Source organism: Galeopterus variegatus, unplaced genomic scaffold (assembly GCF_000696425.1).
Source record: "Galeopterus variegatus unplaced genomic scaffold, G_variegatus-3.0.2 Scaffold9077, whole genome shotgun sequence".
Classification (NCBI taxonomy): Eukaryota; Metazoa; Chordata; class Mammalia; order Dermoptera; family Cynocephalidae; genus Galeopterus; species Galeopterus variegatus.
The window spans coordinates 116,345-126,065 of NW_007735188.1; the positions used below are offsets into that span (position 1 = coordinate 116,345).

The 9,721-nt window shown below is 41.0% G+C and overlaps 1 pseudogene; it reads left to right on the forward strand.

The window, feature by feature from the left end:
• Positions 1-7,864: 7,864 nt before the first annotated feature.
• On the forward strand, positions 7,865-9,351 carry LOC103609009 (annotated as a pseudogene).
• Positions 9,352-9,721: the final 370 nt, after the last annotated feature.

Here is a 9,721-nt window from a genome sequence, read left to right on the forward strand (position 1 = left end):
TAGAGTGTGGTATTATAACACCAAGGTCAAGGGTTTGGATCCCCATATTGGCTAGCTACCGAAAAGAAAAGAAAACAAAACAAAACCCAAACAAACAAAAATCATTGCTAAATGCCATGTCATAAAGCTTTCCCACTATACTTTCTTCTGGAAGTTTTATACATTCAGGTCTTACTTTCAGGTCATTGGTTAATTTTAAGTTAGTTTTTGTGAAGGTAAGAGTAAAGTTTATTCTTTTGCATATACTTTGGATATCCTTTTAATATATATTTTTTTCTGATTGTGTAGCCTTGCTGCCCTCGATGAGGACTATTTGACCATATGTGTGAGAGCTAATTTATGGGCTCTCTGTTTTGCTCCAATGGTCTAAATAACTGTCTTGATTTCAGTACCATACTTTTTGTATTGCTGTACTTTGGAGTGTGTTTTTAAATCAGGATGTGAGAGACCTGTCCTTTTCAAGGTTGTTATAGCTATTTGGCTTCCATTGATATTCCATATAAATTTGAAGATTTTATTTTTATTCAAAAAATGCCACTGACATTTTTGGAGGTTTTTCTTTGAATATGTAGATGATTTATGTCATATGGACATTTTAACAATATTAAATATCCCAAGCTATGAAGCCAGGATGCCTTTCTATTTATTTGTAGTTTTGTTTTGCTTTGACTTTTAGCAATGTTTTGTAGTTTTCATTCTGCAGGTGTTTCTCCTCATTTGCTTAATTTATTCTTAAGAATTGTATTAATTTGGATGCTATTGTAAGTGGGATTGTTTCTTTAATTTTGTTTTAGGAGTATTTGTTATTAATGTATAGACAATCAAGTGATTTTTGAGTGCTATTTGTTTTTATTCTGTAACCTTGATAAATTCAATATTGAGCTTTTAAAAGATTTTTTGTAGAATATTTTATTTTTATATAAGAGTATATCATTTGAAAACAGAGATAATTTTATTACTTGTGTTTGTTTACTTCCAAATTGAATTGCTTGTCTTTCTTTGTATTGCATAATTAGTCTGGCTTGGGCTTCCAGTGCTATGATGAATTGGAGTGACCACAAAAGGCATTTTTGCCTTGTCCATGATCTTACAGGAAATTCTTTTAGTTTTTTCCATAAGTATATTAGCTGTGAGATTTTGAGATATATGTAATTATATATATACAATATATATAATTATACATATATTATATGTAATTATATATACTATATATAATTATATATTATATATACTATGTAATTATATGATACATATATAATATATGTAATATATATATTACATATATGCATATATATTATAGATATGTAATTTTCTTCAATGCCTACTTTTTGAGTATTTTTTAAAAGTGATAGGTTGTTGAGTTTTACCAAATGCTTTTTCCATATCAGTTGAGATGATCATGTATTTTTTGTACTTTATTCTGTTAAAGTGATGTATTAAATTGGTTGATATTAATGTGTTGAATCATCCTTGCATTTTACAAATAAATTCCACTAGGTCATGGTGTGTAATGCTTCTACTGTGTTGATAAATACTACTTGCTAGTGTTTTGTTGAGGAGTTTGCGTCATTATTTGTCAGGGATATTGGTATGTAATTTGCTTATATCTTTTATTTCATTCTTAGAGTAATGCTGGCCTCATAGGATAAGTTTATAAGTGTTCCCTTATACTCAATATCTTAATTTTTCTCTAAATGTTTAGACTTGTACTCAATATCTTAATTTTTCTCTAAATGTTTAGTTAATGTCTCCAGTGAAGCAATCTGGTCCTGTGATTTTTTTTTTTAATTATGAGATATTTGATTAGTGGTTTATATTCTTTTCTGGTTATGTCTGTTCCTTATACTCAATATCTTAATTTTTCTCTAAATGTTTAGTTAATGTCTCCAGTGAAGCAATCTGGTCCTGTGATTTTTTTTTTAATTATGAGATATTTGATTAGTGGTTTATATTCTTTTCTGGTTATGTCTGTTCAGATTTTTTATTTCTTCATGATTTAGTCTTCATAGGTTACATGTTTCCCAAAATGTGTTTATTTCTGCTATGTTAGCCTATTTCTTGGTGTACAGTTGTTCATTGCTAACACACATGTTCTTTTTTTATTTCTGTGGCATCAGTTACAACATCTTGTTTCATTTAGAATTTTTGTTACTTGAGTCTTCTCTCATTTCTTCTTAGCCATTCTAAACAAGGGTTTGTCAATTCTGTTAATTTTTTCAAAAAGTCAACTCTTAGTTTCATGACTTTTTCTATTGTTTTCCAATTGTCTATTTTATTTATTTCTACTCTAATCTTTATTTTTTGCATTCTTCTAACATTGGGTTGACTTTGTTATCTTTCTTCTATTTCTTTGAGGTAAAAAGTTAGGTGGCTGATTTCAGGTTTTTATTTTTTAACATAGGCCACACACTTACTGCTAAAATCTTCTCTTATTCTGGTTTTTGCCTTAAAAGCATCATCACAATTCTTTTCCTATAGATAATAAATCATCAGGAAAAAGATGTTTGAAGTCAGAGACAGTCATCCCAGAAGGATTCAAATCTAAGGTAAGGGCTCAGTTAGGGCGCCCCTAGAGGTGGTCTGAGGATGCAGCATTCTGTCTGTCTTTTCAGCATTCTGGATTTCTTATGAATCCATTCATAAATAATATTCCTTTGGCCTTGTCCCTCCTACATTGCTCTTTTTGATCTTTTTATATTTTTCCTGTAATAGTGCTGATGCAATTTCAGAGTTAGAACTGGAAAACAACATGTCCTAACAGTGGGAAATGATAAACCTTAGCAAGTGAGGCAGCAGATGTTTTTTCTTTCTTCACCATTGTAGAAAGACAGCCACAGTCCTGGGTCAGGAAATTATTTCTGCAAGTATTATTTTTAAAGGCATTCAAATTTCTGAGGTTGATACTGTGCACTGTGAAAGTATCTTCAATCTCTAAATCCTGGGAGTTCGGAGGGGCTGTCTTCCCTTCTTGCCCAGGTTAATGATACTGAAATAAACATGTGCTCTAAGGAAAGTGAACTCGGGTGTCTCCTTCAGTAGCAAGACAGGGAGATTGGCTCTTTTTCCTCCTTTTTTCCACGTACATTATACTGCTTACCCTGCATAATTTCTTATTTTAAGGAGACATTTGATAGTCTGTATTTTATTTAATTTAACACATAAAGGAAAGAAAGAAAAACCACAACTCCTAGGCTGTAATAGAAACAGGATTTTAATATAATATTAAGCTTTAGCATCTACTATTTAAAAAATAATTATTATTGTACTTCCCCAGTAGGTAAAGAGGGATGAGTAAGGGCTTTTGGGGATAAGGGGCAGGGTCTTCCCTTCTTCTTCTGGCCCTGCTAGAAACCCAGGAAGAAGGTCACAATGTTCTCCTTCACATCAGAGCTGGAGGAGCTGAACCATGACCCTGAATGCCCCAACTGCACCCTGATGCTGAGAAAGGGGCTTCACTTGATCACTCAGGCTTCACTCAGGAGTTTGCTCTGCCACTGATAGAGGCCTCTGTGATGGGAGCTTCATGACTGGATAGAAGAGCTGAATTACCATGAGGCCTTCTCCCAGATTAATGGACCAGCTTCCCCACCTCCTTGCACTATGTGCTTCAGCATCTGGTCAATCAAGAGGACCTCATTTGTCCCTGCCATGAGTGATCAATTGGCATTACCCTGTTTTACAGAGAAGAAAACCATGTCCCAGAGAGATGAGGCAACTCACCCCAGACACCAGGCTGGTCCACAGTGAAGCTGTGATCCCAGTACCTGCTGTATGACTTTCTGAGCCCATGCTTAGTCCAAACATTCATTAAGTTTCCAGGCAGTTCACTCCTTCTTGCCAGGGAAGTTGCCCCTGAACTTCATGATGGCCATTTTTCTTGGCCTTCAGTGTGTTACTGGTCACCTGGGATGAGGGCTCCCAGTTGTAGCTATAGGACAGAGAGGCAGCTGTGAGTCTACCAGGAGCCACACCTAAGGTCTCTCTCCCAGTGCCTGCCCAGCAGCTGGAGTTTTGGTGTTCCAGTGGTCACCATGGAACAGGATCTGTGGCTTACCAGGGAATCATGGCTGTGGGATCTCTACATCTGGCCACCAGGGAGAGTGAGAAGGGGCCAGTGCTTCAGTTGACTCTTGCTGCAGACCTGGCCCTAAATCTGGCACTGGTGCTGCTGTTCACTCTAGAGTTGGTGCTGGAGATGCCTGTGGATCCAGAGCTGAAGATGAAAGATGAGAAAGATTCACCAACATAAGTCACTTTCCACTTGCTTTCTAAACACAGAAGACATCTCCCTGCCTTTAGGGAAAGTCTTAACTCATGAACCCCACATCCAGAGTCTTCCAGAAAGCAGTCCACCCCACTCCTCAGACTGTGCCTCAGTGGACTCTAGATGCTGCACATAGGGAAACAGAACATGTTCATGATGCTGCAGGTCTGAGTTGGGTGCATTGAACTTCATGTGGGCCACTGTCAGCTGGAAACAGGGAAAGTTCTGGAGATGACAGAAATCTTTTGAGTACTATTTCAGGCATGTGCCAAATATGGAAGAGATGGTTCTGGGAGCAGTCATATTGGCTGCAGTCAGAGACATGACATTTACTTCCAAAATGCTCTTACATGGCACCCTTGTTGGATGTGTGCTTCTGGGACTGCCTCTGCTCATCCAGAAGAAAGACACACCCCAACCCCTGAGCCAGTATACCCTCCCCGCTTTAGGGGGTCCTTCTAGACCTCAAGCACACTAGTTTGTTTAGTTGGTCCAGGAGCCTGTCATCCACTGTCAGAATATGAGACGATACATTCCTACTGAATGATGCCATGGGAGTGTCACATCTAATGTTCTCTGGACACAACCTGCTCATGAGGACTAGTGTGAGCCTCTGGCTCCGAGAATAGAACTGGGAATCATGAACGGGTAACTCCGTTGTTCATTACGTTACGCCAAGTGTCTAGAAAAGTGACTGTAAATAGTAGGTACTTAATTTGTTGAATGATTAAAACTCCTCCCAAACCTTCTTAGATATCTGAGTGGGCCTGGAGCTCCTCTGCCATAAACAAGAGCCAGGCATGCTGCTCTGCCCACAGAAGGGACAAGGACCTCCAAGGTGGCATCTCAAACCTCCTTTACAAGCAGGAAAATTTTTTCCTTCTATGTGATTTTTAAAACTAGCAAAGCCCCTGTATCAATGACGGGGTGATAAATTATTTACAGGGGAGGTGGTAATAATAAGAATAAGCACAGCATATCTGGGAGCCGTTTACAGAGAGCCAAGCATTAGGTAACCACCTGTCATGGGTCAATGACGGGGTGATAAATTATTTACAGCGGAGGTGGTAATAATAAGAACAAGCACAGCATATCTGGGAGCCGTTTACAGAGAGCCAAGCATTAGGTAACCACCTGTCATGGCCTGTCCTTTTTAGTCCCTACAAAACAGGGACTAAACATCCTGTTACACCCTACTTTTCAGTATAGCAAATTTTTAAGCTCAGAGAGCTTCAGTGGCATTTCCAAGACACAGCTCATAGGTGACAGACAGAGCCACCCCTGTGACTTGCAGGGAACGAGCACTTACATATTTAAGAACTGATTCAGGAACTGGTTGGCAGTTCCCAAGGGCCAGTAGGAGCACAGAAATGTGGTGACACAGGAGATGTTTCTACCCTAAAAGGCTTGTTTCAGAGACTCCACCAGCATCTCCAGTATATCTGCATTGAAAGTCTGCATCATGAAGGTGTTACTGTGTGATGGTATAGTTTGGGATTAACTCATTTTCCTATTGGGTGGGACAAGGAGGGACACATAGTCAGTGGTAGCTCCATGAGCCACTCAGAAGATTGGGGTTGGAAGCTCAGATGAAGAAGACTCAACCCCTCAGGGACTTGTGCATGAGGAGAGATGAGTGCTTCTAGTGAGAAGTTTTCTAAATTTTAAAAAACCAGTTTCAGGAGGAATCACTAAATTATTAGTAGTGTTGAAATAATTGGTTGTGAGGTCATTAGGCTGAGATGGCTCTACTGCTCTTGGTGCCTAAATAGCAAACTGACACTTAACTCAGAGTAATTTACTCCTATCAACTGCCAGCTAGCCTTTAACTACAGACTTTCCACTTTAATCAGTCAAATATTTTATTTGTTTTTCTGCTATGAACACTTTATAAAAGTTTCCCTCTTACATCCATTGGTGGAGCCCTGAGTCACTTGAGGTCTGGTGCTGCCTAATTTATGAATTACAACTTTCTCAAATAAACTCTTTAAAACTTTAATGTGCCTAAGCTCACTTTTATCAGTTTTAGTATTAGAACTAGGATTTGTGAGACTTCCCCGCAGAAATGACCCACTGGAGCAGTGAGTAACAGATGTGGGTCCTCTGCTAACCCCTTATGCTCATTCCCTTCTTGCTGTGCATTTGGAGGTCACTACTTGAAGGTAGGTCACCACCAGTAGGCCCCTCTTGACTCCAAGCTCAAAAACTTGACATTCTGAGGTCTCTGACTTTATTTTGGCACTTTTGGCATTTTTGATCTAAACTAGGTCCAGTATCACCGGGTTCACCTTAGAATTGGGTCTGACAGGAGCTGGACTGGGTTCAGTAGGAAGCCTCTGGTAGGTAATGTACTGTGAAGGCAGGAAACAATTGGTTCCTCTGAATCCATAAACTCTGGGAATCCTTTATCTCAGAGCCTGGGCTTTTCGAGAGACAAGGCAAACATTACTAAGTATAATTTTGAATTAAAGTTCTTAACTTAAAGTTATTCAGCTATGGAGGTGCATTGTAAACAGTGGCATGCATTTCTCGATTGGTGTGGAGAGAATACTAAAACACTAAATGAATCTAAAATTGCCTGTCTAGAAGACTTCATGAAAGGCAAACAGACACATGTCTTTAGAGATACAACAACCACAGGGACCAAAAGGATACAATGTTGTTGTTGTTGTTGGTAGCTGGTTGGTAAAGCATCAAACCCTGGATCTTGGAGTTTGGGGCACCGTGCTCTAACCAACTGAGCTAACAGGCTATCCCCAAAGGGATATTCTTGTAAGCATTTAAATCCAAAACTGAGAGGTCCCAACCTAAAGAACCATGTGTCCTGAGATGCTGACCTCTATTGTTCACAACCAGGCTACTGGGGGGAAAAAATCTGTCTTCTTTTACACAAGCCATATGTAATCAGTCATAATTTTAGTTATAATTTTTGAACAATGTATACCACAGAAATGACCAAATTAATTTGTGAATTGCAATATCAAAAATTCTGATCAGATATTTACCAGTGGTCATTTTAAATCTTTTGTCATTCATAGTTAATTATTTTACCTTTTTTTTTTTTTTTTCGTGTCCGGCAACGGATCGCAACCCTCAGTGTCGCGCCCGTACCCATCAGATATTTACCAGTGGTCATTTTAAATCTTTTGTCATTCATAGTTAATTATTTTACCTTTTTTTTTTTTTTTTTTTCGTGTCCGGCAACGGATCGCAGCCCTCAGTGTCGCGCCCATACCGGACCAGGACCGGCAACGGGATCGCAACCCTNCCCTCGGTGTTGCTCCCACACCTCGCTCAGCCAGTGAGTGGGAACCAGTCTGTATGTGGGATCCAAACCCTCGGTGGGAGCACCATCACGCTCCCAAGAGGCGCACTGTAGCAGTGCGCCACCGGGCCGGCCCCATAGTTAATTATTTTAAACTAATCCTTTTCTAAAAGTTTTTGCAAATGATTAGTGTTTAAGAAGATTTATGCAGAAGAGTATGACATTGTGACTTATTAGTTCTATGCTGAAACAAAGACAAATAAGTCATAACGGTCACAAAGAGTGACACTTATGCCTGAGATTTTGTCAATCTCTCACAAATGAGAGGGTAACCAAAAACTTCAAACCTGAGAAAGGGAGCACAAATTGTGCTCAGCTCTCTGTCTGAACTGGACACTCTTGAATTTACCTTGTTACTTAGTGCCTTGCCCAAAATATTCCAGGCTGCAGCCACCAGATTCCTGCATATCCAAAAATCCAGTAACACCGGTGAGGACTCTCCAAGCAAAACTGTTGGCCAGACACAGTCCTGACACACCAGCAGCAGGCACAGCCCCCTGACCTCACCCACCAACTCTTCCCAGGGACTCTGATACACAGAACCTGAACTCTGAAGGAATCTATAGTTCTCTGTGTCGAGTTACAGAAGTCATAGAAGAGTTTAGTTTTTGAAGTCAAGAGGATATGAATGGGCCAATTAAACAAGATGGCCAAAAGGACCATGATGTTGTGTCCCGAGATGGGGGGACTGCCTCCCCTGCCACTGCGGGCCATGGAGGCAGTGAAGTGGAAGGAGGCAGGACAGTCCTGGATAAGAAGACCTCTCTCCTCAACACTCACCTCCGTGCACCTTCCCAGGGCTGTGGGCACAAGACTACAATCTGTACCCCTGCTTAATCCCTGACAGCACCCATGACAAGACAGCCCTGAAGGAGGCCATGTTTGACAACATATGCCCACCGAGCACTCTGACCTGGTGGCTGCTTAATGACAACGGGCAGGTGGAGGAGTGGAAGGGTGTCCTGCCAGAGCTGCTCACAATCACACGGGAAGACAGCCTGGGTGTCTGGCAGGGGCATTTCAGGAACCTTCTGCTGCTGCTGTTGGAGACCCTTGCGGGAAAAGGCCATTCCATTTGAACACTAGCTTTGAGAGTTTTATAGGATATTCTGAGAAGCCAGACAGGAAGATTTTAAAAACATAACAACTACAGTTCCTTGAAGTTGATATGACAAGCAAACAGAAAGGACATTGTTGGGTGGGAGAGAGGAGAGGGAGGAGGGAGGGAGGTTTTGGTAATGGGCCACAATAATCAACCACGTTGTAAATCGACAAAATAAAATTTAAAAAAAAAAAACTACTCAGAGATGACCATCATGAAGACTGTGGAAGTCCACAAAGACTCCCATCGGGAGGTGGTGGGAGCTGCCAAGGAGGTGGCGTCCACACTGGCCAGTCCCATGCAGCCAGAGCAGTGCATCCAAGTGCTCTGCCCCATTGTCCAGACGGCTGATACCCATCAACCTCGCCACTGTCAAGATGCAGACCAAAGTCCCTGAGAGAATCGCCAAGGAGTCCTTGCTGCAGCTCCTCAGTGACATCATCCTGGGCTTGCTGCAGAGTTATGACAACACCGACAGTATGCTCATAAGGCCAGTGTATTTTCATAGTGGCAATTTATTCCATAATCAGAGAAGATCTGAAATCTCACCTCTCCCAGCTCATGGGGAGCAAGATGAAGGTATTAAACTTACAGATAAAGAAGGTCCAAACCACAAACAGCAGCAGCAGCTCCTCTTCTGACACCCTCACGTGCAGCTAGTGGTGGCACCAGTTTCTCTGTGTAGACCCAGAAGTAAAGGGTGGTGCCTCTCAGAGACCTCTCCCCACCCCTTCGTCAGCTGCACAGTCAGTGCACAGAGGCCCACAGGTATTTATTGCCATCGGCACTTTGGTCACTTCCAGCTTCGGTGTAGAGCCTGACTGTTACTGATTGCAAAGGAAGCAAGGCCTGCACTGCAGTCCTTGCACAGAGCAGCAGGAGTGAGAGAAGATGGGCACCACTTGCTGTACGGACTGCTGAGATCAATACTGTGCGTGCGTGAAGGTGCTAGCAGTCAGAATTCTCTAGCCAATCCTTGGTTAAAAGTGGTATTTCTTTGTTTGTTAATAACAGATATGGGGCTGGGGTG